Here is a 27,861-nt window from a genome sequence, read left to right on the forward strand (position 1 = left end):
TACATGGGGGGTTGCGAGCTGTCAGCCTCCACCCTAAACCCCGCTTTGCCTCAAGCATTTATAATGGTGTTAAATATATTAAAAAGTGTTTTTAATTTACAAGGGGGATCACACTCAGAGGCTTACTATGTAAAAGAGGTCACCAGTACAAAAGTTTGAGAACCACTGGTTTAGCTCTAGATGCAATGCTTGTGGCTTGGGCCCACCTTTCATTGTCAGGAATGGGCATCAAGTGATGCACCTCCCCATGAAATTATCCTAGTTGGTGCACTCAAAAATAGCCTCATCTTTGACATAAATATTTGATGTAGCCTAATTAATTTTTGTTACAGGTTCAGAAACATTGTTATCCAAATACCTATCTGTTGATGTTACAGGGGACTAGGCAGGTATAATTGATGAGGAAAGACAACAAACAATGATCTGAGTTTTACAGTAGACCCCCAGTGGAAATGGATTAGGTAGGGAGAGTAACATCATAGCCTCCTGATTTGAATTGTGCACTAGCACCCCATGGAAGCAGAGGAGCTTGCTCCCAAATTCCATGGAACCTCCACACCTGCTCTGGGACTTTCCAGTTTCCTGGTGGCACAGCTCCAAATGGGGTCTTGCAGCCAGCAAATCCCATCTAAGTGACTGCCACTGGAACTTTGCACTGAGGCATTTGGGAGGGAATGATGACACCATATTCATCCTTCCCTGCACATGTGGGTTCCAAGTTCCAAGCCCAGAATCAGTGCTCCATCCTCATCCTCCTTGACTTGTCAGCTGCCTATGATGTGTTGAACCATGCTATTCTTCTTGAAATCTTGTCCTCCATTGGCTTCCATGGTTCTGTCCTCGGAGCCTGGTTCTCCTCCTACCTCTTCAATTGCTCCTTCAGTGTATCCTTCAAGGGATCCTCCTCATCCTCCCTCCATCTTTCTATGGGGATTCCTCAAAGCTCTGTCCTTGGTCTCCTTCTCTTCTCTCTCTACATCTTATCTCTGGGTCATCTCATCCATAAACACAAATTCAAATACCATGTCTATGGCGATGACTCACAAAGCTACCTCTCTACTCCAGATCTTTCTCCATTTGTCCAAACTAATATCTCATCTCATCTCTCTGATATCTCGTTGTGGATGTCTGGCAATCTGCTCAAGCTCAAAATGGCTAAAAAAGAGTTCTTAATCTCTTCCCCAACCCCAATCCCTCCCTGATACCTCGTTTCTCAATCAACGTGCAAAACAATCCTGCCTATTATTCTGTCCCGTAATCTGAGTGTCATCTTTGACTCGGACCTCTCTCTAGATACTCACATACTGGCTATGTCTAAGTCTTGCTGATTCTTTCTGCATAACACCTATAAGACAAGATATTTTCTATTTATCCATACCGCTCATCATTTCATATCTCAGTTACTGCAACATCCTTCTTTCTGGCCTTGACAAATGGACTCTTGTCTCACTCATACCCATTCATGCTCTGCAAAAATCATTTTCCTTTCCAGTCACTTTGACCATGTAAACCTCTCTCTTAGTATCACTCTGCTTGCTCCCCCTTCTCTATTGCATCAAACATAAAGCTGCTTGTCTTCATTTTTAAAGCCCCTCATGATCAATTCGCACTTCACCTATCATCTCTCATTCACTATCAAGTTACCAATGCTCACCTTTGATTGGCCCATAATGCCAACCTCCATCACCTACTTATTTTCAGACAAATACTTTCATGCTTTCTCCCATACTGCCCCTCCTTGGATGCATCTGCAAAGCTACCTCATTATCTACCTTCAAATCCCTCCTCAAAATTCTCTTTTGCCACTGACTACAAAAAAACTTGGCAACTGTTGGTCTGCTGAGACCATTACGTATCACGCTGATTCCTGGTACTCCCCTGTCTGTCTGCATCTGTCTCTTGTCTTCTACTTAGGTTGTAAACTTCTTGGGGCAGGGACTGTCTTTTTGTTCTGTGTTTTTTACAGGGCCTAGCAGAAAGGGGTCCTGGTCCATGACTAGGACTCCTAGGTGCTACAGTAACACAAATAATAAATAATAGTAATAAAAGTAGAGGAAAAGTTGACTCCTGCTGTGTTGGCCAAGGAAATGTGTGGGGTTCCTTCTGCCAGTGGATCTGGAGGAACAGATAGTCCCTGAGAGCACAATTGCATGTTAGTGACTTTTGAAAATTAGCCAGTAAGCAAACAATAAAGACTAAAGACAATGCATTACAGGAAGGCATTTTAAAATTTATTTTGACAGTTTATTTTTAATTATTTATATACTAGTTATAGTTATTAATAACATACAGTAGTAGATCTTGTAAAAGTAATGGCTTCTCAATAGCATGAGATGTTACTATAACAGTCTGCTATTAAATCTTTTCTGGGAGCTGGGATGAGCCTGTCAGTTTGTGGTGTGAACTATAAAGTGTGTTGATTATGGAGTTTCTGCTGCACAGTATTTCTGTAGCTCATTAAGCATCCATAACCAGTAAAAGTGTTGGGGCACTGCATGTAGTCTGTTAAAGAGAAATTGGGTATAGTGGACAGATGGCAACCTGTCCTTGCCACCGAGTCTCAGTTCAGCAGTGAGGCCCCCACTTCCATGCAGAGCAGAAAAGGAACTGAAAATGAGAAGTAATTATGGAAAAGTTACAAAGCCACAGAAAGACTCCAATGGACATCTTCATAGAAGGAGTCTTGGAAACAGAGGCTCCTTAGTAAAGGCTCCCCTGTTCTTTGCAAACAACTCTCATCTCAGACCAGACAAACTCACTACACCAATCACATGTTTTGCAGGATATTTATCTATAAAGGGCAATAAGTAAGGTATCTACTGAAAGCTCGGAACTTGTCAAGATTCATAATCATTGTCAGATGTGCGTACCGGTAATATTTAAGGAATAATGTATTTATTTTGAAAGTCTACTTTATGGGCTTGTAGTAGAAATCAGTCACCAAGGGATAATGTGTCTCAATGATGGCCCATTCAAGCAGGAGGGAATTGTCACCCCGTCCTGTTTAGCCTGTGATGCAATGCAAAGCTCAATCCTTGTACAATGCTAAGACTTTTAATGGACAGCTATGAGAGGCAACTGCAAACAATCAAAACCATTTGAAGGTAACCCCCTCCAACATTAAAACAAGACTGGGGCCCCCCATCTATGAAAAGAAATAGAAGACTGTTTCAGTAGCACACAGAGGGAGAGTGGATCCATTCACTGAGGAAACCCCTGGTGGAACAGGGGTGTTTTCATAAATGTTTGGATCCTGGTTCTTTTGAAACTAGCCCCCTCTGCAGCAGACTGAACTTTGGGGGGAAAACCTACTTTGAGGGGAGGAGAAACTGTTTACTTGGTTTAAGGTAAAAACTGGTAAACAGGGGTACACTGCTCCTTTGAGGGTGCAGAGGATCTGGAATTTCTGCGAGTAGCCAGGGGCTGGATATCACACAGGAATGCTTCAAAGGGACTTGGTGACTGGGGTGCACCTATTGTTAACCTGCAAGGTGAAGTTAGGGCTGGCATAGCCCAGAGGAGAGTACTTGAGTGAAGGCTGGTGATGATAGGGAGCTGACATCCAGCCATGCACAGAGAAGATTGAATCATGCTGGAAGCAGGGGGTTAGCATGGTGGCTCATGTCCTGGGAGCCCCAAAAACTGTCACAGAGACTCTCACACAAGGCCCCTGCTCTCAGAAACCTTGCCCTAACTCTAATCCAGTTTGAATCTCTGGTGGCAAGCCAACGACAGTTTAACCAATTTCAGTTGCCTTGGCAGGATATAAGGTGAAAGACAATCATGTGAGTAGATCAGTCCTAGGTTATTAAGGGCATTGTATTTCAACAATGAGACCTTGAAATGCACTGGTGGTTGGCTCACTGGCTGCCAGTACAATTCACAGAGGGCAACATTTTCCATGTTATATCATATGTATGTGAGATTTCGTTGCCCTTTTGATAATTCCTCTAACTTCCTCTGCTGTTATGAAGGTATACTAAAAGGGTGGGCTATGTGCTCTTAAAAGTGGCTTTTTCTGGTAGATTGAGCTGAATCACATCTGCTATAGGTTTCCATAAAATTACAAAATTGTGGTGTAAACTGTAATAATCTATGACCAGATCATCACTTCTCTGGAGGTATGTTCATGTTAATTTTTTAAGTGACACTGCTATTAAGTATTGAGCTTTTTCATTTTTACTGTTAGAAAAGTTTAGCTTGAACCTGCTGGATGAAATGAGACTGTCCATTAGAATTATAAAAATAATTTCTCAATAAAAGTGACTCTCTTAATTTTGCTCCTGCACAATACTATGTGATCAGTTTTAGTCCCTAATAAATACTGCTTTTTATTTGAAAACTGTGACTGTAATATATATTAACCCTTTTAAACCCCGTACAGGTGTTTCACAAGACATCACATTTTAAACACATTTGCAGTGTTATCACTTGGGTGTAAAATGCCCAGATCTACATACACAAACACAGCATTTTTCTTACTCCCAGTTTTCTATGCTGGCAGTTTTTTAGGGTGTAAGGGTCACATTGATTTTTATATATATAATAAAGCGCTAAAGAACGCTTTGCTGGCAGCTTAAAACAGTTGAACCCCTGTCAATGTATAGTCTTTAATCGATCAATACAAAATTGCTTTATTTGCCAGTTTTGATGATATTAGCAAATACATGTAAATAGAAAATAAAAGTAATCAGCTCCTGTTCAATAAAAAAGCATCATGTTTACCTCAGCCTTGTAGCTATTTTGCCCTCCTACAGGGCTATTTTAATTAGCAGCATGAGTTTTGGGTCGTTTAATTTGTTTTATGATTGTATAAAAATACTCCTTTGGAAGGGTTTATTTATAAACTGCCCAGGTAATTAACAATAATATTTCAACAGCAGCTGTAAAAGCAGGGTGTCCTGTGAAACATTGCTTTTCACTCTTCTTTATCCGGACCAACATGATATTTACTGGGGTCTCTTTTTTTCTTATTGCTTTTAGCTGAAGGCAGCAAAAGGAGAACAATGTGAAGATCAGATAATTAAATGAGAAAATAAATATTTAATTAATCTCCTCCCCTGAGATACTCCTTCCATATAATATAGTAATAATAATGCTGTATACTTTTATGGTGACTTTCATTCTGAAGGATCACATAGAACTTTACAAACTTAGGGTCCAATCCTGCACTCATTGAAGTAATGGCACATCTCCTCACTTCTCTAGGTGTAGGATTGAGCACAGCAGAGCCTGAGATAGCAAGATAGTGAGTGCCTTCTGCATGATGCTGAACATTCCATGGGACCTCATGGTGCTCGATATTTTTCAGAATCAAGTCCAAAATAAGTCGAGTACTTCAAACCCTTATTCACAAGAGCAGTCCCATTGGATTTCAGTGATTAACTATGTGGGCATAGGTTTGCAGGGTATGTAGATCGTCATGCAACTATACAGAGATTGTACACCACTGAAATGCAGCCCCCTTTAGGGTGAAATGCTGCAACTGTTTTAATATCCTTGTATCCTTATACACTTTTTGAGGTCCCTTCCAGCCCTACATTTGTGAGATTCCATTATCAATACCTCAGCATCAAGCCGAATTTGTTCTTCACTTGTGCCATTTTGGCATAAAACTCCATTGAGATCCAGTATAAACTAATTTATAACATAGGTCCTGTGCTAGTACAAGAATTGCTGGATGCCCTAAACCGCCTTATTGGGTGGAAGCATTAGTACCTGAAGTGTTGATCCTGCAAGCCTGATTCATATAAATAATCCTTACTCAGAGGAGTCGCTTCCTGAAAATCAGTGTGGCTACTTGGGCGAGGAAAGCATTGCAGGTTGACTCCTAGAAAACTTAAATTCTGTAAACATATTTTTTATAAATTGTTTTTGGTTCCCTTTTACTCACTGTACACAGGGCCGGCTCTGGCTTTTTTGCCGCCCCAAGCAAAAAACGCGCTGCCGGCCGGAGCAGCAAAGGGAGGGGGAGGGGAGGAGGAAAACAAACCTGCCCCCGGCCGGAGCGGCGAAGAGGGGGGGGAGAACAAACCGGCTGGCCGGAGCAGCGAAGGTGGGGGGCGGGAAACAAACCTGCCCCCGGCCGGAGCGGCGAAGGAAGGAAAAAACAAAAAACAAAAACAAAAAAAAATACCTGCGGGGCAGCGGAAGCGTGGGTGCAGGGGGACTCCCGGCCCTGCAGACCCCGGGCAGCGGAGTGCGCACCCCGGCTAGCTGGGGGGGAGAGACAGAAGGGAGGCGGCCAGGGCTTCCTTAAGCGGGGTGCTTGCCACGCGACCCCTCCCGCTGCGCCGCCTGCCGGGAGGGCTCCGCGTCGCTCCGGTCGGCAGGCACGGAAGGATGTGAGCTGCCCTGCTGGGCTTGCTGCAGGGTGCTCCCGTCCTCCGCCCCCTACAGGGCGGCAGGAGCAGCAAACCAAAAAGAAAAAAGAAAAAACCTGCAGGGGCGACCAAAGCAGTGAAGCGCAAAAAAAATAAAAATAAGGATTAGATGGAATGCCGCCCCTTGGAATCTGCCACCCCAAGCACGAGCTTGCTCGGCTGGTGCCTGGAGCCAGCCCTGACTGTACAAATGAACAGCATTTTTTTTAAAGTGTATTAATAGCATATTCTGAGAGAATGCACGGGTTTGCCACAGATCATGGATGCTAGAGACAGATGAAGCAGTTTTTGGTGTTATATAGCAAATTAAGTGTCAAATCTTGAAGATCTAGCTCAACCAAAATGCCCACTAACCTCACCGAAACTTTTGCCTGAGTGAGAATTGGGTAAAACATGAACAAAGACTTCACGATTTGGGCCCATGTACAAAATTCTTAGCTCAGATCTGCATAGCAAATCTTGGCATTTTGTTTGTGAAGAAGTTATATTCCCATCAGGGGCTGCTCCATACATATCTGGAGAACAAGATCTTGGATTTCAGAATGTCTACTGTGAGGTTCTGAGAGGATAATTTTGCCCTAATTCTTTGCCATCAAGAAATTAAAATGGTCGCTACAGTTAATGAACATTCTTTAATGTAAATCAGAGTTATTTGAACATTTGATCAGTCCAGCTGTGGTATGTTTGATTCAGGAGGTTGCCTATTTGATTTCATACTTGCCAAAATCTCACCTGAAAAAAGTACATTACAAAAATAGTCCTGGCATGAATGTGATCTAAATGTATAAACACCGTTTTTTGAACAGGATACAAATAAACCATAATGAACAAAATTTGTCACTTTATATTTTTAACAACTTTACTCTTTCTACAAGATAGGACTGTGGATTATTATTAAATAAGGTACTTGGATCTTTATTTAAACATTTAAGTCTTTTTTAAAAATTGCCTGTTTTTCTTAAGGAAAACAACGTACCATGGACAATACTATGGTTCCTGCTGTTAGAAAGGAATAATTACTTACAGCTACCATTACAATATGCTTGCTTGCTAAATGCATAAATCTAACAATGCTACAATACAATGCTACAATGAGCTTCAGGAATTGGAAAAAGATAGAATTTAAATGCTTTTGGCACCTGACACACACTTCCCAAAGAAGGTCTGTAATTTCCTGTGCAAGAGGTAGCTTATCCTTTAATGAATGCAGCTTAAAAGAGGGGTGAAAGGATGTCTCAGGATTCATGTAATTTAGTCTTTGGTCTGCCAGGTATACCATTTTACTTATTGCATTTGTTTTTAAAGCCATCAAACTTATTTTGGGATTTGTATTTATTTACTTATTCAGCAGTGTAGTTAGCTTATATTTGGAATTTCAGAATGCAAGGTTAAAACCAGTAAGTCAGCCTGTTATTTAACTGTATTTTAAATGCACAATGTATTACTTGTATGCATTTAGAGAAGCCTGTATTTGTAAGTGTTAATGTAAATGCTTGCATGGCTCACTGTGCATCTGTGAGAAAGCTGTAGATTATATTATAGCTCACTGCGGTTTCTTTGACCTAAGCATCAGCCATGAAAGTTTAATGTAATCTTCTCTAGTGCACCCAGCAGTCATACAGGTGTAAGCACAAGACAGTATTCTCACAGTGACCTGTGCGACGTCAGTGCAGGTCCATAATATTCTACTCTCAGGTTTGGTTTTCAGAAGCAGCATAGATGATAAAATAGGCAACATTTTTTCTCCCAAATAATTTTATAGATCACTGAAAATCCAGTATTTCACTGTGTGGCAGTCCAGCTAAATTTACAGTGAAAACCAGTGTAAGTGGTTCTGGGAACAGCACTAGGATATGCAAGGGAGTAAGTGTCGGCATTGTGGAATTTCATGCCTCTGTGTTGTTACTCTGATAAGCCTACGGTCATGGTGTTAGGTAGAATTTGTGTAGCGTCCACTTCTCATATAAATGCCAGTGCCATCTGCACAAGAGAACAAGCAGCCAGTTCCCCAGAGGATCTCTCAGAACATACCTGCTGCCCCTCTGACCTGAGCAGTTCATTCTCTTTGTCAGAGTAATGCTGCCTCTTGCTCTGCTTCTGCTTACTGCTTAAGGGAAGCTAGAGGGTCTTTGATCAGAGGTAGTGGCTGTTGACTGAATTTAATCCTTGAGAGATGGAAGTGGTGGTGCAGATGTACAAAAACAATGCATACATCCATTTTCAATACAAGCCACTTGTATCTCAAATACCTATAGTTCTCAGCCTCATCTGATTAAAATGCAATGAATTATTTAAAACCTTATGGACCAGGTGAAGTGTTGAAAAATACGGACTACTGGTGACAAGAGACAACTTGTAATAATAAGAATGAAACCTTTCCCTTTTCCTTCTGGCCTGAAGATGAAATATTGGTATTCCCTGGGCCCAATTATGAGAAACTATTTATATATTTCATGCAGCTGAGTTTCACAATATTGACCAGTTCCTTGCAAGCTTTTAGATGGTTATATCTTGCCTTTGCCCCAGTGTCATTTAATTAGCTATAAGTCCATGTACAGTTCAGTCCAGCTGGTTTCTCAAGACAAGTTGTGGTTGGCTAACTCTCTACTTCTTTTGGCTAACTCTCTGCTTCTCCTGTGATTGAAGCTGTTGAGTCTTGTAATTCATTTTGTTCCACCATTATTGATTTGATGGCAACAGTCCAAATGTTGAAAAATATTTTCCAGGTTGTTGTTGCCCTTGGCTTACAAAGACATTGCATAAAATGAAGAGTGTGGATCAGAAATTGAAGTATCAGTAGTGTCACCAAGACAGAGATTTCCAAGGGCATCATGCTATTCTAATGGTGTCCGAGGAGTATCCTTCTGTGGGCTCTTTCTGTCACATCACACATTCAAAAATTATTCCTTCATAAAGGAGAGATGCAGAGATTTCAAGGTAGGATTATGCGGAAGATTATTGATATTACTGTTGTAACAACCCAGTAGATGACACCTGAGTGCAAGTAGCCAAGTCCTGGAGGGTCAATGACTTATAGGGGAAAGAAGGTGGAGGTTTCCATGACAGTTGGTAGGAACCGGGGGTGGGCACCATCTTGGCTGTAGTGTGTTGGGAGTTTGTGAGGGGGCATCGGTGGAAGGAAGGAGGACTGTGTTGCTCTGGGCATGGGTGTGTGTGAGCCCAGGGAAAGGATGTGATGGAAACTGGTAGAGAGGGGCTAGTGGTGAGCACTTTGAACTTAGGCTCATGCATGTTCTGAGGGAAGGTGGAGGCCGGGTGTCCGAGAAGCAATGTATCCCACCAGGCTGGAGGTCCAGACTGTGCAGCTACCAGAGGAGCAGGGCACTTCACCAGGCTAGCACATCTCAGCTTTGTGTGCCCCACTGATGAGGTTAGAGGCCAGAGGGGAGGAGGTGGAGGCAGAAGGAGTAGGGAGGGGGCTGGGCAGCTCCGGAGGCAGGGGAACAGACTGTGCTATTGTTTCAGTGTTTTATTGTTGAATTCCCTTAAGTTTCCCATCCCCATTCTGGCCCTTGTGTCTGTACCCCTTCCGTTGCCTAATATTCTTTTATATAAATGGTCTCAGAACTCCTCTGTGTATAATTCGGTTTTATGTCAGCAGTTTCTAGATCCACATAAGCAAAGGGGGCAAATGCCCAACCCAGAGAGGAATAGGTGCCCACTGTCTTGGGATATCTACCAGCACATGTGTCCAGCATGACGGTGGAGTGGGGTAGGCACAAATTGTTGTTAGGGATGTAATTGTGGGGGTTATCCCACAACTGAGGCAAGAAAAAGTCTGTGGTCCAGGTCATAAGATGAAACTGCTGTGTCAGTTGTAGAGTTTTTGTTGTTGTTGCTAGTTGTTAGACATTTGAAGGGAAGAAAATGAGTGACAGGGAGGAGTGGGACCCCTTTCATATATGCCACCTCTGAGAAGGATACCATGGCCCATGTTTAATCCAGCACCTTATAGTGGGGAGCAAAAGGAGTAGAGCAGTTCAAAATGGCAGCAGAGTTGAATCGGTAGGCTGAGTACACTAATTTGGAGTTTGAGTCTGTTGCTCATAGGGAAAGTCAGGGAGGCCTGTCAAAGATTTAGCAGTGAGGTTTGGCAGGACTATAAGTGGCTAACAGATGCCCTCAAACATTCTTTGGAGCCTGAAGCATGCACTGACTGGGACTGGGTGGTTTTCTCCAACTATAGGAAGAATCCAGAGGAATCAGTTTTGGAATTTGGTAACATCCTCAGGAGATTGGTCTTGAAGGCTTTCCCACAAGCAGTCTCTGAGACACAAGATGTGCTAGCATGAGATCAGCTCATCAATCACACTTTTAGTGAGGAGACATGAAGAAATTTCAGGAAGGGGAAGCCCCAAAGATTAGATGAAGCCATCAACTAACTACAGATATGGAACTGGCAAGGAGATTGGAAGCTTCAGGTGCTCAAGGTGCTGATGTTAGGGTACATGCCATTCTACAGAAGAAAAGAAGGGGGTAAAGACATCATCCCATGAGTCAACAGCTATGCAGACAGACAGGGCCGTAGCAACAAAGAACGTGGCCCCCTCCGAACGGTGGCCCCCTCCGAACATATGTCCGGGCGGGGCCCCTTACAATGCAGAAACTGGAATGCGGTATTTATTTTGCCACTTTTAGGGGCCCCCTTCCTTGCGGGGCCCCCTCCGGTCGGAGGGTACGGAGGGCGCTCGCTACGCCTCTGCAGACAGCGCTTGGAGTGTTAGAAGAACAATGAGGGTGAACCGGATCATATTAAGGAGGCTGTGAAGATCTAGGCTCAGGGAAAGCTCCCATGGAAAGATCAGGCTGGTTCACAGTGGAGTCGATGTTAAAGGGGAATTCTATATTAGATCTTGTCCTAACAGATAATGAGGAACTAATCACAGAATTAAAAGTTAATGGTAATTTAGGAATAAGTGATCATGACTTGATAATATTTATAATGTCCAAGCAGAATAAAGTCCAAGCCAGTAAAATATATATATTTTATATATATATTTATATATATATAACTAGCCAAATGAGCTGTGAGGAAGAATTTTAATCAGAAAAATGTGAATAATAATTGGCAATAATTTAAGAACACCTTACTAGATGTCCAAAAAGCCCCATCCCACAATTGAGGAAGAAGGCTGTGCTGGTTAAGAAACCCAACCTGGATTAGAGGGGAAATGAAGGTAGCTATAAAAAGTTAAAACAAACAAACCCAAGAACAAATGGAAGAAAAGGGAAGTTGATAGTAATGAATATAAATCAGTTAGGAATTGTAGAATTCAGAAGGGAAGCCAAGAGACACAAGGTGGAAATCTTTGGCAAGCAGAGTAAAGGACAATAAGAAGGCGTTTTTAAATATATTAAGAACAAAAAGAATCCTGACAATGGTATTGTTCAATTACTAAATGAAAATGGTAGAATTATCAATAATACTGCAGAAAAGACAGAATTTTTTAATAAATATTTCTGTCTGTATCTGGGGAAAAAACAGAAGATGAAGTCTCATCATATGGTGATAACATTCTTTCCATTCCACTACTATCTCAGAAGGATGTTAAACTGTAGTTACCAAAACCAGACATTTTAAAATCAGCATGTCCAAATAACTTGTCTGAGAATTTTAAAAGAGCTGGCTGAGGAGCTTGCTGGACCATTTATGTTGACTTTCACTAACTCTTGGAGCACTAGGGAAGTTCCGGAAAACTGGAAGAAAACTAATGTGGCAATTTTTAAAAAAGGTAAATGGGATGATCTGGGTAATTATAGGCCTGTCAGGCTGACATTGATCCCAAGCAAGATAATGGGGTGGCTAATATAGGATTCAATTAATAGAGAACTAAAGGAAGGTAATGTAGTTAATGCAAATCAACATCGTTTTATGGAAAATAGGTCCTGTCAAACTAACTTGATTTTTTTTATGAGATTACAAGTTTGGTTGATAAAGGTAATAGCGTTGGAAGGCATTTGGGTTGGTACCATATGACATTTTGGTTAAAAACTAGAACAATATAAAATTAATATAGCACACATTAAATGGATTAAAACTTATAGGTCTCAAAATGTAACTGTAAATTTGGAGTAGTCTTTGAGTGGGTATGTTTCCAGTGGGTTCCTGCAGGGATCGGTTCTTGGCCCTATGCCATTTAACATCTTTATCAATGATCTGGAAGAAAATATAAAATCATTGCTCATAAAGTTTGCAGATGACCCAAAAATTGGAGGAGTGGTAAATAATGAAAAGGACAGGTCACTGATTCAGAGCAGGCTAGATTGCTTGGTAAACTGGGTGTAAACAATGTGTTTTAATACAGCTAAATGTGAATGTACACATAATATAGGCTATTACATATAGGATGGGGGACTCTATCCTGGGAAACAATTACTTTGAAAAAGATTAGGGGATCATGGTGAATAATCAGGTGAACACAATCTCTCAGTGTGGCCAAAAGAGCTAATGCAATCTTGGGATACATAAACAGGGGTATCTTGAGTAGGAGTAGAGAGGTTATTTTACCACTATATTTGACACTGCTGTGACTATTGCTAGAATACTGTGTCTAGTTCTAGTACCCACAATTGAAGAAGATATTGATAAATTGGTGAGGGCTCAGAGAAAAGCCATGAGAATAATTAAAGGATTAGAAAATATGCCTTACAGTGGATAGATTCAAGGAGAGCAATCTATTTAGGTTAGAAAGAGAAGGTTAGTGGTGACTTGATTGCAGTCTATAAATGCCTACCTGGGGAACAAATATTTAATAATGGGCTCTTCTGTTTATCAGAGAAAAGTATAATATGATCCAATGGCAGAAAGTTGAAGCCAGACAGTTCAGACCAGAAATAAGGCATTTATTTTTTAAAGGGGAGAGTAATTAACCATTGGAACAACTTAGGCCTGGTCTACACTAGGCTTTTATGTCGAATTTGGCGCCGTTACATCGAATTAACTCTGCACCCGTCCACACCACGAAGCTATTTAGTTCGACATAGAGCTCTCTTAAATTCGACTTCTGTACTCCTCCCCAACGAGAGGAGTAGCACTAAATTCAAAATGGCCATATCGAATTAGACTAGGTGTGGATGGAAATCGACGGTAATAGCTCCGGGAGCTATCCCACAGTGCACCACTCTGTTGACGCTCTGGACAGCGGTCAGAGCTCGGATGCTCTGACCAGCCACACAGGAAAAGCCCCGGGAAAATTTGAATTCCCTTTCCTGTCTGGGCAGTTTGAATCTCATTTCCTGTTTGGACATCGTGGCGAGCTCAGCAGCACTGGCAACGATGCAGAGCTCTCCAGCAGAGATGGCCGTGCAATCGCAGACTAGAAGGAGGGCCCCAGCATGGACTGATCAGGAAGTCTTGGATCTCATCGCTGTGTGGGGCGATGAGTCCGTGCTTTCAGAGCTGCGCTCCAAAAGAAGGAATGCAAAGATGTACGAGAAGATCTCTAAAGCCATGGCAGAGAGAGGATACAGCCGGGATGCAACGCAGTGCCGCGTGAAAATCAAGGAGCTGAGACAAGGCTACCAAAAAACCAAAGAGGCAAACAGACGCTCCGGATCCCAGCCCCACACATCCCGTTTCTACCAGGCACTGCATTCCATCCTAGGTGCGGCCGCCACCACTACCCCACCCGTGACCATGGACTCTGAGGATGGGATATTGTCCGCGGCCGGTTCCTCGTCGGACATGTTAGCGGACGGGGAAGATGAGGAAGGAGATGAGGAGGACGAGGCAGTCGACAGCGCTTGCACCGCTGATTTCCCCGACAGCCAAGAGCTCTTCATCACCCTTACCGAGATCCCCTACCAACCGTCCCCATCCGTTACCCCGGACACAGAATCAGGGGAAGGATCAAGCAGTAAGTGCTTTAAACATCTAAACTTTTATTTTTAACAGAACTGGAATATTTATAATATTAACAATGGGTTTTTCATGATTTCTTTGCCTTAAAATTTTTAGTCCCAACTATTTAAAAAAAATCTAACAATGTCCGGTTTTTCATGATTATGCTGCCCAAGACGCTCCACTCTTTAGTCCCTGCCAGTGCAGCTACACCAAAATCCGGTCTATATGTCCGGGGATAGAGACGAAATCCTCATGGGAGATCTCAACATAGGTCTCCTGCAGGTAATGTTCAAGCCTGGTCATCACGTTCCTGGGGAGAGCGATTTTATTGGGTCCTCCATGGTACGAGACGTTTCCTTGCCAGGAGACAATCAAATACTCAGGGATCATTGCACGGCAAAGCATGGCGGCATACGGCCCTGGTTTTTGCATGCTTTCCCTAAGCATGTGTTCCTTCTTGCTGTCCGAGATCCTCATCAGGGTGATGTCGCTCATGATGCCCTGCTTTGAATTAGGGAGGGGAATGTTAGTATTGGGACTGCTTTACAGCGACGCGGTGGAGGCGGGAGAGGGGCAGCATACAGGGATCTTTCCCTGGGAGAGCCGCGAGGGGGTGGGACAGGGGCAGAGTTCATGCTTGCCGGATTGCTGGCAGCAGAGACTGGCTTTGCTTTCAATGTGAAAGGAGGCCAGTGCTACTATTAAAGATTTAAGCAACCACAAGTCTACGGCTTACCATGTTTGCCTGCTACACAAGTTGAGGTGTCCTGCCCCGCTTCTCAGATCGCCACTGCAAGACCCCAGGCACTGAATGCGAGGTCCGAAAATTTGACCTTGTCCTGAGTGCGCATGTGAGAGGTGCAGTGCATGGTCTTGTTCACAGAGAAAGACTATGTTCTTTGTTCACAACTTCATTTATCTGTCTCAGGAATTCACTCCCTTTTTCCCATTCCCACAGACACATCTGCGACTGTCTCCCAACCCAGCCTGGCATCACACTCACAGAGGCTAGCGCAGATTAGGCGGAGGAAGAAGAAGACGCGTGAGGACATGTTCTCAGAACTAATGTCCTGCACCCGAGCACAGGCAGCCCAGCAGACACAGTGGAGGGAGAACTTGTCCGAAATGCACCGAGCAATCATGGAACGGGAGGAGAGGTGGCGTCAAGAAGACCAGCAGGCGACTCAAACGCTGCTTGGACTAATGAGGGAGCAAACGGACACGCTCCGGCGCCTTGTTGATGTTCTGCAAGACCGGAGGCAGGAGGACAGAGCCCCGCTGCGGTCTATCTCTAACCGCCCTCCCCCGCCACCAAGTCCCACACCCCCCTCACCCAAAGTCCAAAGAAGGAGGGGCGTCAAGGGCCGTTAAAACTTTCAGTCAACCAGTGCAGACTGCTCTAGCACTGTTGGGCTCTCATTCCCCAAAATTTGAAAAGTCCTTTCCTACCCACCTCACACAAGCCCCCGTCCAAGTTTCACCACCCCTCGTTTCATGTGTGGTTCATAATAAAATATTCGTTTCTGTTAATTACTGTTTCCATGATTTTCTTTGGGAGGAGAGTCTGTCTGAAGGGGGGGAAGGGGCTTGGTAATTGGACAGGACAGTCACCTTTAGCAGGGTACAGAGGCGGGGGCAGGTCCAGCATCAGGACACATACACAGTGCAGTCACTAGTTGCCCTGCTCAGTATGGGAGGTGGGTTTCATGTTCTGTGTGGGGGGGGTAGCTCTGTGACTTTGTGGCGGGGGAGGGCAGTTACAGATCTTATGCAGCGGTCCTTATCCTGGATCACAGAGCCACACAGCAGGGGATCTGTAACCCTCCTTCCCCTGCCAGAAAGTCACATATCTGACACATACACGCAGTCCCGCTCAGGAGTGCTGGCAGGCTCCGTTGAGACAACCAGTCCACCAGTGCAGAGCCTGTCATTCTGGGAGTTTAGAAGCATCATTTGCATCACAACACTAAACCCGCCCCCCGCCACAGTCTGCGTCCCCGGTTTAAAACATTCCCGCGAAAACAGTAATAAAGACAATGGTGTTCATTAACAACAAAACAGAACAGATTTTATTTTTTGGGAAGGGGATGAAGGGGGTATGTAGCTGGAGAGGATAGTCAACATAAACTGGGTAAAGAAACGGGGGCAGGTTCAGCTTCTCTTTAAACAAAGTTAATAGTCACAGGTTACCCTGCTCACTGAGGAACCTAGCTTTCAAAGTCTCCCGGATGCACAGCGCGTCCCGCTGGGATCTTCTAATCGCCCGGCTGTCTGGCTGGGCGTAATCAGAAGCCAGGCTATTTGCCTCAACCTCCCACCCCGCCATAAAGGTCTCCCCCTTGCTCTCACAGAGATTGTGGAGCACACAGCAAGCTGCAATAACAATGGGGATATTGGTTTCGCTGAGATCACAGCGAGTCAGTAAGCTTCTCCATCTCCCCTTGAGACGGCCAAAAGCACACTCCACCACCATTCTGCACTTGCTCAGCCGGTAGTTGAACAGTTCTTTTTCTGTGTCCAGGGCGCCAGTATAGGGCTTCATGAGCCAGGGCATTAGGCTGGGTCCCCGAGGATCACTATAGGCATCTCCACATCCCCAAGAGTTATTTTGTGGTCCGGGAAGTAAATACCTTCCTGCAGCCGTCTAAACAGACCAGAGTTCCTGAACACGCGAGCGTCATGAACCTTGCCCGGCCATCCGACGTTGATGTTCGTAAAACGTCCCCTATGGTCCACCAGTGCTTGCAGCACCATTGAAAAGTAGTCCTTTCGGTTGATGTACTGGCTGGCCTGGTGGTCCGGTCCCAGGATAGGGATGTGAGTCCCATCTATAGCCCCACCGCAGTTTGGGAATCCCATCGCGGCGAAGCCATCTATGATGACCTCCACGTTTCCCAGGGTCACTACCTTTGAGAGCAGTAGCTCAACGATTGCGTTGGCTACTTGCATCACAACAACCCCCACGGTAGATTTGCCCACACCAAAGTGGTTCGCGACTGACCGGTAGCTGTCCGGCGTTGCAAGCTTCCAGAGGGCTATGGCCACTCGCTTCTGGACAGTCAGGGCTGCTCGCATCCGGGTGTCATTGCGCTTCAGGGCAGGGGACAGCAAGTCACAAAGTTCAAGGAAAGTCCCCTTCCGCATGCGAAAGTTTCGCAGCCACTGGGATTCATCCCAGACCTGCAGCACTATGCGGTCCCACCAGTCCGTGCTTGTTTCCCGGGCCCAGAATCGCTGTTCCACAGCATCAACATGACCCATTGCAACCGTGATGTCCTGGGCGCTGGGTCTCGTGGTTTCTGACAGCTCTGTGCTACTCTCCGACTTCAGGCCCTCACGGCGGTGCCGTAGCCTCCTCTCCTGATTTCTCTGCATCTGCCTCAGGGAAAGGTGTATGATAAGCTGCGAGGCGTTGAGAACGGCCACAACTGCAGCGATGGTAGCAGCGGGATCCATGCTCGCAGTGCTGTGGCGTCCGCGCTGTCACAGATCAGAAAAGTGTGCGAACTGATTTCCCGCCGGCGCTTTCAAGGATGGAGGGACGGAGGGAGGGCGGTAGTGACGGACGGATGACGACAGTTACCCAAAAGCACCTTCGACACATTTTTTTACCCAGAAGGCATTGGCGGCTCGACCCAGAATTCCAATGGGCAGCGGGAACTGCGGGAACTGTGGGATAGCTGCCCACAGTGCACCGCTTCCAATGTCGACGCTTGCCCCGCTAGTGTGGACTCACACAGTCGAATTACTGTCCTTAGTGTGGACACACACGTTCGACTTTGTAATATCGATTCCACATATTCGATTTAAGTGAAATCGAACTACCCTCGTAGTGTAGACATACCCTTACCAAGGGTTGTGGTTAGTTCTATATCACTGACAATGTTTAAATCGAGATTGGATGTTGTACTAAAAGATATACTCTAGGAATTATTTTGACAGTTCCACGACCTATGCTATACAGGTCAGATTAGAAGATCAAAGTAGTCCCTTCTGGCCTTAGAATTTATGAAACTATGAACCCTTTGAAGAACACTTGTAGAAACTGAAATTGATACTCAAGAGGTCAGAGGGTGCCAGTTTGAAAGTTCAACCAGCAAAATGCAACAGAGGGTCCTGTGGCACCTTTAAGACTAACAGAAGTATTGGGAGCATAAGCTTTCATGAGTAAGAACCTCACTTCTTCAGATGCAAGTAATGGAAATCTCCAGAGGCAGGTATAAATCAGTGTGGAGATAACGAGGTTAGTTCAATCAGGGAGGGTGAGGTGCTCTGCTAGCAGTAGAGGTGTGAACACCAAGGGAGGAGAAACTGCTTCTGTAGTTGGATAGCCATTCACAGTCTTTGTTTAATCCTGATCTGATGGTGTCAAATTTGCAAATGAACTGGAGCTCAGCAGTTTCTCTTTGGAGTCTGGTCCTGAAGTTTTTTTGCTGTAAGATGGCTACCTTAACATCTGCTATTGTGTGGCCAGGGAGGTTAAAGTGTTCTCCTACAGGTTTTTGTATATTGCCATTCCTGATATCTGACTTGTGTCCATTTATCCTCTTGCGTAGTGACTGTCCAGTTTGGCCAATGTACATAGCAGAGGGGCATTGCTGGCACATGATGGCATATATAACATTGGTGGACGTGCAGGTGAATGAGCCGGTGATGTTGTAACTGATCTGGTTAGGTCCTGTGATAGTGCTGCTGGTGTAGATATGTGGGCAGAGTTGGCATCGAGGTTTGTTGCATGGGTTGGTTCCTGAGTTAGAGTTGTTATGGTGCGGTGCGTGGTTGCTGGTGAGAATATGCTTAAGGTTGACGGGTTGTCTGTGGGCGAGGACTGGCCTTCCTCCCAAGGTCTGTGAAAGTGAGGGATCATTGTCCAGGATGGGTTGTAGATCACTGATGATGCGTTGGAGAGGTTTAAGCTGAGGGCTGTAGGTGATGGCCAGTGGAGTTCTGTTGGTTTCTTTTTTGGGCCTGTCTTGTAGCAGGAGGCTTCTGGGTACACATCTGGCTCTGTTGATTTGTTCCTTTATTTCCTTGTGTGGGTATCGTAGTTTAGAGAATGCTTGGTGAAGATCTTGTAGGTGTTGGTCTCTGTCTGAGGGGTTGGAGCAGATGCGGTTGTACCTCAGTGCTTGGCTGTAGACGATGGATCGTGTGGTGTGTCCGGGGTGGAAGCTGGAGGCATGATAGGCATAGCGGTCGGTGGGTTTTTGGTATAGGGTGGTGTTAACATGGCCATTGCTTATTTGTACTGTGGTGTCCAGGCCATTGCTTATTTGTCCACAGCCACTCAGCAATGTATGTCACTAGCTAGTGCGTCTCACCTTCATGTGCACCACCAGTGGGATCAGAGGTATCAGGTGGGAGAGGGGTAGAGGTTTTGGGCACCAGTGGAGTTGGAGGGGAAGGGACTGTGCTGTTGTTTTGCTGCTGTTGAATTCCCTTAAGTTTCCCATTCTGGCCTGTTGGTCTGTGCCCAATCCCTTGCCTAATATTCTTTTATAAAATGGTTATAGAACTCCTCTGTGTGTAATTCGGTTTTGTGTCATAATTTTCTGGACCAATGTAAGCAAAGGGGACAAATTTCTGACCTGTAGAGGAATAGGTGCAGGCTTACTACTTCAGGACATCTACCAGCACGTGTCCATTTTGGGGGGTGAGAAGGAAGGATGTGTTTTCTTGCACACAGGTTTAAGTGCTCCTTTCTCTCTCACTTTTATTACAGCATTTCCTTTCTTGATTCTTGTAAAAATCAGTCTACAGTGTCTTCAGAATTTCTTATTATCACCACTTTCAACTTCATTGTGGTCACTGCTTTGGATAGTGAGGTGAGATGTATGTCAACAGCAGCTGTCAACTTGAAACATATTTCCTCAACTAATATGATTCTTCATAGTATGTTAGCCTAACAGGAAGTAATCTTACTTCTGACAAAGCTTATGGTACTAAGTACTATGCCTAGATAATAAGAATTTACAGAATTGGCTCCACTGTATGTTGTTCCACTTCAACATCCGTTTTCTTATTAAAATGTTAAAAGCTTGCGATGGAAAACCTGATGACTCATCTCTGCAAACACATACTTTTATTTCTCACTGTCCTGTTTGATTTCTGTGCAGTAGTATTTGATGCCATAGACAATGTCATTCTTGGGACCCCTTATTGGATTACAAGAGGCATAGATACAATCCTGTTTGCTTTAGAATCCTCAGTTTATTTCCACAATGCATGCTTTGATGACCAGTTTGAATTCATGTAAAATCACACAATTCTCCATTTTGGGTTCCTAGGCTTTCTTTAATTTGTAACACCATCTTGTCTTGGTGAGAGAGTGAGAGTGTATTTATGCACACACAAAAGCAGAATTTTTTAGAGGAAAATTCTCTCTTGTCTCCCCCCTGGTGCTGGTTTGTTATAATGGAGTGAATATTTGTAAATAATGGAGTTGATTGCGAGGCTGAATCTGTGGTTGGCATTTTGTTAATAATAAACTGAGCTGCCCCCCATCAGGTAGTGTGAAAACAAATTCTGAGTTATTATGAATGCCAAATAACTGTGTGAAGATTACTAAGTCACTTCATCAAATCTGTTTTGTCATACATCACTCATTTTTGACCTACTGTACGTTGAGCTGCTTGTTTATAAACTCATGCAGGAAAGTACTCTGCTGTCCATTGCGCAGACGTGAAAGTCTGTTTAAAACGAACACACTGCAAGCAAAAATTCTGGAAGGCTCTTCCTAAGTTTTGGCTCCAGATGATTATTATGTTTGTGTCATAAACTTACGAATGCTCTCTCTTGCTCTGCTGTACTTTATTTTTAATAGGTCTTCTAGAGTTCAAATGGCACAGAGGAGAATTATGCAGTTAAAGTTCTAACCTGCACTAGATTTGTGCAGCGTATACTTCCCAGCTTTTGCTGCCATTACATTGGTTTTGAAATCTGTGCCGGACTGAGTTTTAAATCGTGATCCTGACATTCATTGGATTATATGGATCAGCTCTTTTCAATACTTATCCATTAAACTCTTCACCTCCATCATCTCTATCTCAAGCCAGATTCTAGTCTATTAGGAGTTTATAGGCTACACCAATTTTAAATCCACTCTTGACTGTATCCTTTCTCACTTTTGAAATTAAAAAATAAAATACATTTGGAGCTGTGATTTGTGGAGGAAGGAGAAAGCTTCCAGATAGTCGTTTTTTGCTTTCATAACATTTTGTTGTATTTCCAAAGCAGGCCATTGTGACTTTGAAATTGATATTGGTAAAATGGGGCTGGGTATGGTCTTTTTCTGTGTTCTGTCTGGCACCCTTTTCTTCAGACGTGCCCCTGCACTAAGGGCCTGGAGACAGGTAAACAGAGATACTACACCTCCACCACATGGAGAATCCTGCAGTGTTTGGATCTGCCAGGTATATAGTTGTTTCATACCGGTAGATGGGCATAGAGCAGCTGCAGTGTGGCTGTGAATGTTGCCCACAGTCCCTGCTCAGAAGCGTTTACAATACAAGGGCTTGATTTTGCAAGCATGCACATGAGCAACTTTATTTTTTAACGGAAGCATTTACAGGTTTAGGCCCTAATTTAAGGCAAGAACATTTGGAAGAGGTGACAAACACGGGAGATTGAGGAAGGGAAGGACAAGGTGATGGCCATATAACCCTCTGCTAAGTGAGTGATCGGCATTTCTTATTAACAGTTAAGTGGTGTGGTGATGTTTTTAGACTGCGGTTCTTTATGCTTCTCTGAAGAAATGTGTTTTAAGGAGATACCTAGAAGAGAGGGTGGAAAGGAATGGTGGGTTCAGTGAGGAAAGAGATATAGCATTCTCTGGCCTGTTCTGCAGACATGTATGTATACATTCACTTAAGAGATTTCTTAGGTTTTATAAAAGCACATTTTTCATTGGAAGTGCAGTTTGGGACACATTTGACCCCAAAGTCTCCATTTAAGTTTTTCTATCCTGTTACATTGTTTTGGCAGATGAATGCAAGGTGTTAATATGAAGTAATGATATGTGGATATCTGTGTTGCAGTGTGTATCATGATCAGTGGAACTGGAGTCAGCGGGCCCATGTTTCCTGGAGTAGCTGATATTGATGGGATATCAAGGGAACAGGGAAATTGAGGAGTTGGGCTGAAAGCTATGCAGCCACATGGACAGAGAAGTGCACAGGGTTTAATAAAGTTCCATTTGTTCAGCTTAACCTGCATTCAGCTTCATTCTTTGTGAATAAAACAAGGTGGCAGCCTCTGAGTGGTGGATTCTTTGAAGTGCAGCAACTGGCAGTGTGAGCCACAGAACTTGGTCTTAAGCCCCCAGAGCCCTGGATTTTGCAGACACAAACCTAATCCAGCAAGGGATATGGTGGAAGGAGGAGTTCCAGCTGTGCACAAGCAGGAGGACGACAGCAGCAAGAAAGTAAAAATAGCTGCTACATGCAATTTTGGGGACTAGACAGTCTCCCTGATTTGGGTTAGGATAGTCTGTGACACTTGGGATCACCACCTGTGGGAGTGGTTGCTTCAAGAAGGAGATCTCACATTAGACAGATGCTTAGACTTAGGGTGTCTAGCAGGAGCCTCAAGAGAGAGGATGAAAACCATAGATGGCACAACACCCTCAGAAGTACATGCAGTGAGAGAACAGCAAAGGAGAGCAGGTGGCCAGTGTTCCATACCGATACTGAAATGAATTTGCTGTGGGAAACAGCATGGGAGATTAAAGGAGAAGTAATGGCAACTAGGACAACATGCAAGGAATGTGGCAAGCTGAACCATTTTACCAGTGTGTGCAAGAACAAAAGAAGGTCCCAGAAAGATTCAGTCAAACTTGTGCCCTCCCCCTCTTGTACATTAGACAACAGTGATGACATCTTGACTTTCTCCTTGAGTCCAAGAGCATATCAGATTCAGGCCGTCGGGACAGGAAAGCAACAAGGCACAATACCAACCTCCATGTATGCAACAATGGTAATGGGGAAACACCCTGTGTAATTTCAGCTGGGTAGTGGAGCCTCTTGCAGTGTGATTCCTTGGGGTAATTTGGACTCTAACACACCCAATACAGAAAGCAAGTGCCTTCTAATCATGGACAATGAGGGCATAATGCAGCTGTAAGGAAAATGTAACTTCATAGTAACTTACCAACTGAAGAGTGTGCATGGTAAGCATTACAGGACCCCTCATGGGGAACAGAGCCATCCACACTATGGATCTGCTCAGGGTACAGTGTCTGAATTTTATACATGCAATGTAAAAGTTAAGAGGGGGAGTCCCGTGGACAATGGAGCCAATTTTAAAAGCATGTGGGGATGTTTTCAAAGGTTAACAGCACTTCAAAGGAAAGCAGTGACTGGAAGTAGACCCTAAAATGGAATCTGTGTGCTTACCACGAAGGAAAATTTGTGGGACTGCATAATCCAGTACTCAAGGAACTTGAAAGTCTGCAGAGCAGGGATATCATAGAGGCCAGTACAGCCTGGGTAAGAGTCATAGTGGTGGTAAAGAAGCCATCAGGCAAATTGTGCATCTGAATAGACCTAAAGCCACTGAACTGGGCATTGAAAAAGTGCCTCTATCCATTGCTCACAATTGATGACACCGTGCCAGAACTTTCCAAAGCCAGAATCTTTACAATCTGTGATGTGACAAATGGGTTTTGGCAGATAAGCCTGGGTAAAGAATCCAGCATGCTGACAACCTTTGCAACATCATTTGGTTGTTACAGATGGCTGTGCATGCCAATGGGCATAAGCCCAGCAGCAGAGGTGTTCTAGAGAAGGTTCACCCAAGGACTGCATGGGGTGAAAATAAGTGCAGAAGATATTCTCAATGTAGGTGGAGGAAGCAATGATACAGAAGCTGAACAAGACCATGGCAGAAAACTGCAAGCAGTACAGGAACAAGAACATAAAACTCAAATAAACAAAAAAGTGACTCAGACAGTGTGAGGTGACATACATTGGACATCTGCTCACAGCAGAAAGATTGAAAGCAGATCTGAACAGAGAGATGCCAGCTCCAGTGAGAATAAAAGGAGTACTGCGCTTCATAGGAATGATAAATTTTCTGCCCAAGTTCTGTACACACCTGGCTGCAGTCATGGAACCCATAAATCTGCTCACAAGGCAGGATGTTGAGTGGGACTGGCAGGTCCCAAACAGCAAGCATTTGACATGCTGAAACAAATAATAATGGATGCCCCTGTCCTGAAGTACTACCAGACAGAAGAACCCCTGACCCTCTGGTGTGATGCACTGGAGAAAGGATTGGGTGTAGCTCTTTTGCAGGAGCAGCCAGTCGCTTATGCCAGCAGTGCCCCATCAGAGACTGAACGTGGGAACACCCAAATAAAAAGAGTTTCTGGCTGTGGTATTTGGAGTGAAGCGTTTCCATCAGTGCACCTATGGCTACTCAGAGCAAAAAGATCACAACCCCTAGAGACAGTTGTGCTCCAGAGAGATTGCAGTGCATGTTGCTGTGACACCAGAGCTACCAGGTAGAGATTAGGTATTTTCCAGGATGATTACTGGTGTTAGCTGACACCCTGAGAAGGGCGGATAGACCTAATATTGGTAAGATTGAGCCTCTAGCTATTATCTTTGGAAAATCATGGGAGACGGGAGAGATTCCAGAAGACTGGAAAAGGGCGAATATAGTGCCCATCTATAAAAAGGGAAATAAAAACAACCCAGGAAACTACAGACCAGTTAGTTTAACTTCTGTGCCAGGGAAGATAATGGAGCAAGTAATTAAGGAAATCATCTGCAAACACTTGGAAGGTGGTAAGGTGATAGGAAACAGCCAGCATGGATTTGTAAAGAACAAATCATGTCAAACCAATCTGATAGCTTTCTTCGATAGGATAACGAGTCTTGTGGATAAGGGAGAAGCTGTGGATGTGGTATACCTAGACTTTAGTAAGGCATTTGATACGGTCTCGCATGATATTCTTATCGACAAACTAGGCAAATACAATTTAGATGGGGCTACTATAAGGTGGGTGCATAACTGGCTGGATAACCGTACTCAGAGAGTTGTTATTAATGGTTCCCAATCCTGCTGGAAAGGCATAACGAGTGGGGTTCCGCAGGGGTCTGTTTTGGGACCGGCTCTGTTCAATATCTTCATTAACGACTTAGATATTGGTATAGAAAGTACGATTATTAAGTTTGCGGATGATACCAAACTGGGAGGGATTGCAACTGCTTTGGAGGACAGGGTCATAATTCAAAATGATCTGGACAAATTGGAGAAATGGTCTGAGTTAAACAGGATGAAGTTTAACAAAGACAAATGCAAAGTGCTCCACTTAGGAAGAAAAAATCAGTTTCACACATACAAAATGGGAAGAGACTGTCTAGGAAGGAGTACGGCAGAAAGGGATCTAGGGGTTATAGTGGACCACAAGCTAAATATGAGTCAACAGTGTGATGCTGTTGCAAAAAAAGCAAACGTGATTCTGGGATGTATTAACAGGTGTGTTGTGAGCAAGACACGAGAAGTCATTCTTCCGCTCTACTCTGCTCTGGTTAGGCCTCAGCTGGAGTATTGTGTCCAGTTCTGGGCACCGCATTTCAAGAAAGATGTGGAGAAATTGGAAAGGGTCCAGAGAAGAGCAACAAGAATGATTAAAGGTCTTGAGAACATGACCTATGAAGGAAGGCTGAAAGAATTGGGTTTGTTCAGTTTGGAAAAGAGAAGACTGAGAGGGGACATGATAGCAGTTTTCAGGTATCTAAAAGGGTGTCATAAGGAGGAGGGAGAAAACTTGTTCACCTTAGCCTCTGAGGATAGAACAAGAAGCAATGGGCTTAAACTGCAGCAAGGGAGGTCTAGGTTGGACATTAGGAAAAAGTTCCTAACTGTCAGGGTGGTTAAACACTGGAATAAATTGCCTAGGGTAGGTTGTGGAATCTCCATCTCTGGAGATATTTAAGAGTAGGTTAGATAAATGTCTATCAGGGATGGTCTAGACAGTATTTGGTCCTGCCATGCGGGCAGGGGACTGGACTCGATGACCTCTCGAGGTCCCTTCCAGTCCTAGAATCTATGAATCTATGAAGATTGGGGATGCAGATCAGGACATAGTGTAGCATGTAAATGGATTCAATTTCCCAGTTTCAACAGTGGAAATCAAAGAGGCTATGAAAAAGGGCATCCAACTATGGGCGGCCAAGGGAGTGAAAATAGGAAGGTGGCCAGAAGGTGAATGCCAAGTACTGGTAGGAGCAGAACCATACTTTCAATTTAAAGATGAGCTGTGTGTGCAGGATGGAATCATATTTTGAGGACAGAGAGCTGTTGTCCTGCCTCATTACGTAGGGATGTCAGGCAGAAAATACATGCCTCACACCTACGTATCAACAGCTGTTTTAGGTGGGCTTGAGTGTGTGTTTACTGGCCAGGAATGACTATACACCTTCATTCCTTGATAGAAGGATGTGACACCTGCAGGTCGTGTGAAAACCGCCAGCAGAAAGAGACTCTGTTACCACATGAGCTGCCCACCCAACCATGGAAAAAGGTGGGAATGAACCTATTTACCTTCAGTAAAAAGCAGTATTTGATTACGGTGGGCTATTCAAATTTTTGTGAGCTTGATGCGCTGCCTGATACAAGAAGCAAGTCAGCCAGCGGCAAGCGGTGAAGGCCCAGTTTGTAAGATATATGGTGTTCTGAACTGGCACAGAGGAATACTCATCACAGGGGTGCCAAAACAGTCCAATGCAGGCACTAAAGAGGTGAAGTACCAAAACCCTGCCACCAGTGGGTGGAGACCTGTTGCAGCTATAAAGATGAGAGGAGATGGCCGACAATCAGATAAAGCTGGCACTAGAGAAAGGCAGGTCAGCCAAGGACTTATCAGCCTTGGAGATGAGCACTCCTTTGAGGATCCAGCTGTTAGAGAGACACTAGAAGGAACGGACTAAAGGAGTTTTGAGGGGTGCAGTGGCACCCAGGACATATGAGGTGACTAGGCAGGAGGGACAAGTGATCTGAAGGAACAGAGCCAGCAGACACAACACCCAGAGGGATCCTACAGAGGTACAAAGATTCTCATGGAATGGAGAGACAGCGAACCATCATGAAGCCAACCCCACAGGGAGGGAGGAGACTCCACAGAGAGAGAGAGTTTGCTAGAGTCGGAGACGTGACAGGGAAATGGAGAAAGGTCACTTCCAATGTGGTCGCCTGTTGGGAGACCAAACAATCTCAAAAACTGTAACCAGCTCAGTCTGGGGAAAGACAAGACTCCAACTCAGCTGTCTGCTAGCATCCTCTAGCTGAAGAGTCATGGGTGGGGGTCTAGGGTCTTGTTTTTAAAGCTTATATATTAAAGTGTTTGTAAAATAGGGAAGATCTATCATGATCATTGGAACTGAAGTCAGAGGCCTCATGTTCCCTTGAGGGTCTGTTATTGATGGGACAGTGGAACAAGAAACACATGGAGTTAGGTTGGAAGCAACTCAACCACATGGACAGAGCAGTACACAGGGTTTAATAAAGTTCCACTTGTTCAATTTAATCTGCATTCAGCATCAATCTTTGCAAATGAAACAGTGTATTTCTCAAGCAAGTAGGATTTTTTATGTGAATTCATCAAAGTAT

The sequence above is a fragment of the Terrapene carolina genome, unplaced genomic scaffold (assembly GCF_002925995.2).
Source record: "Terrapene carolina triunguis isolate 2854851 unplaced genomic scaffold, T_m_triunguis-2.0 Scaffold66, whole genome shotgun sequence".
NCBI classification, from domain to species: Eukaryota; Metazoa; Chordata; order Testudines; family Emydidae; genus Terrapene; species Terrapene triunguis.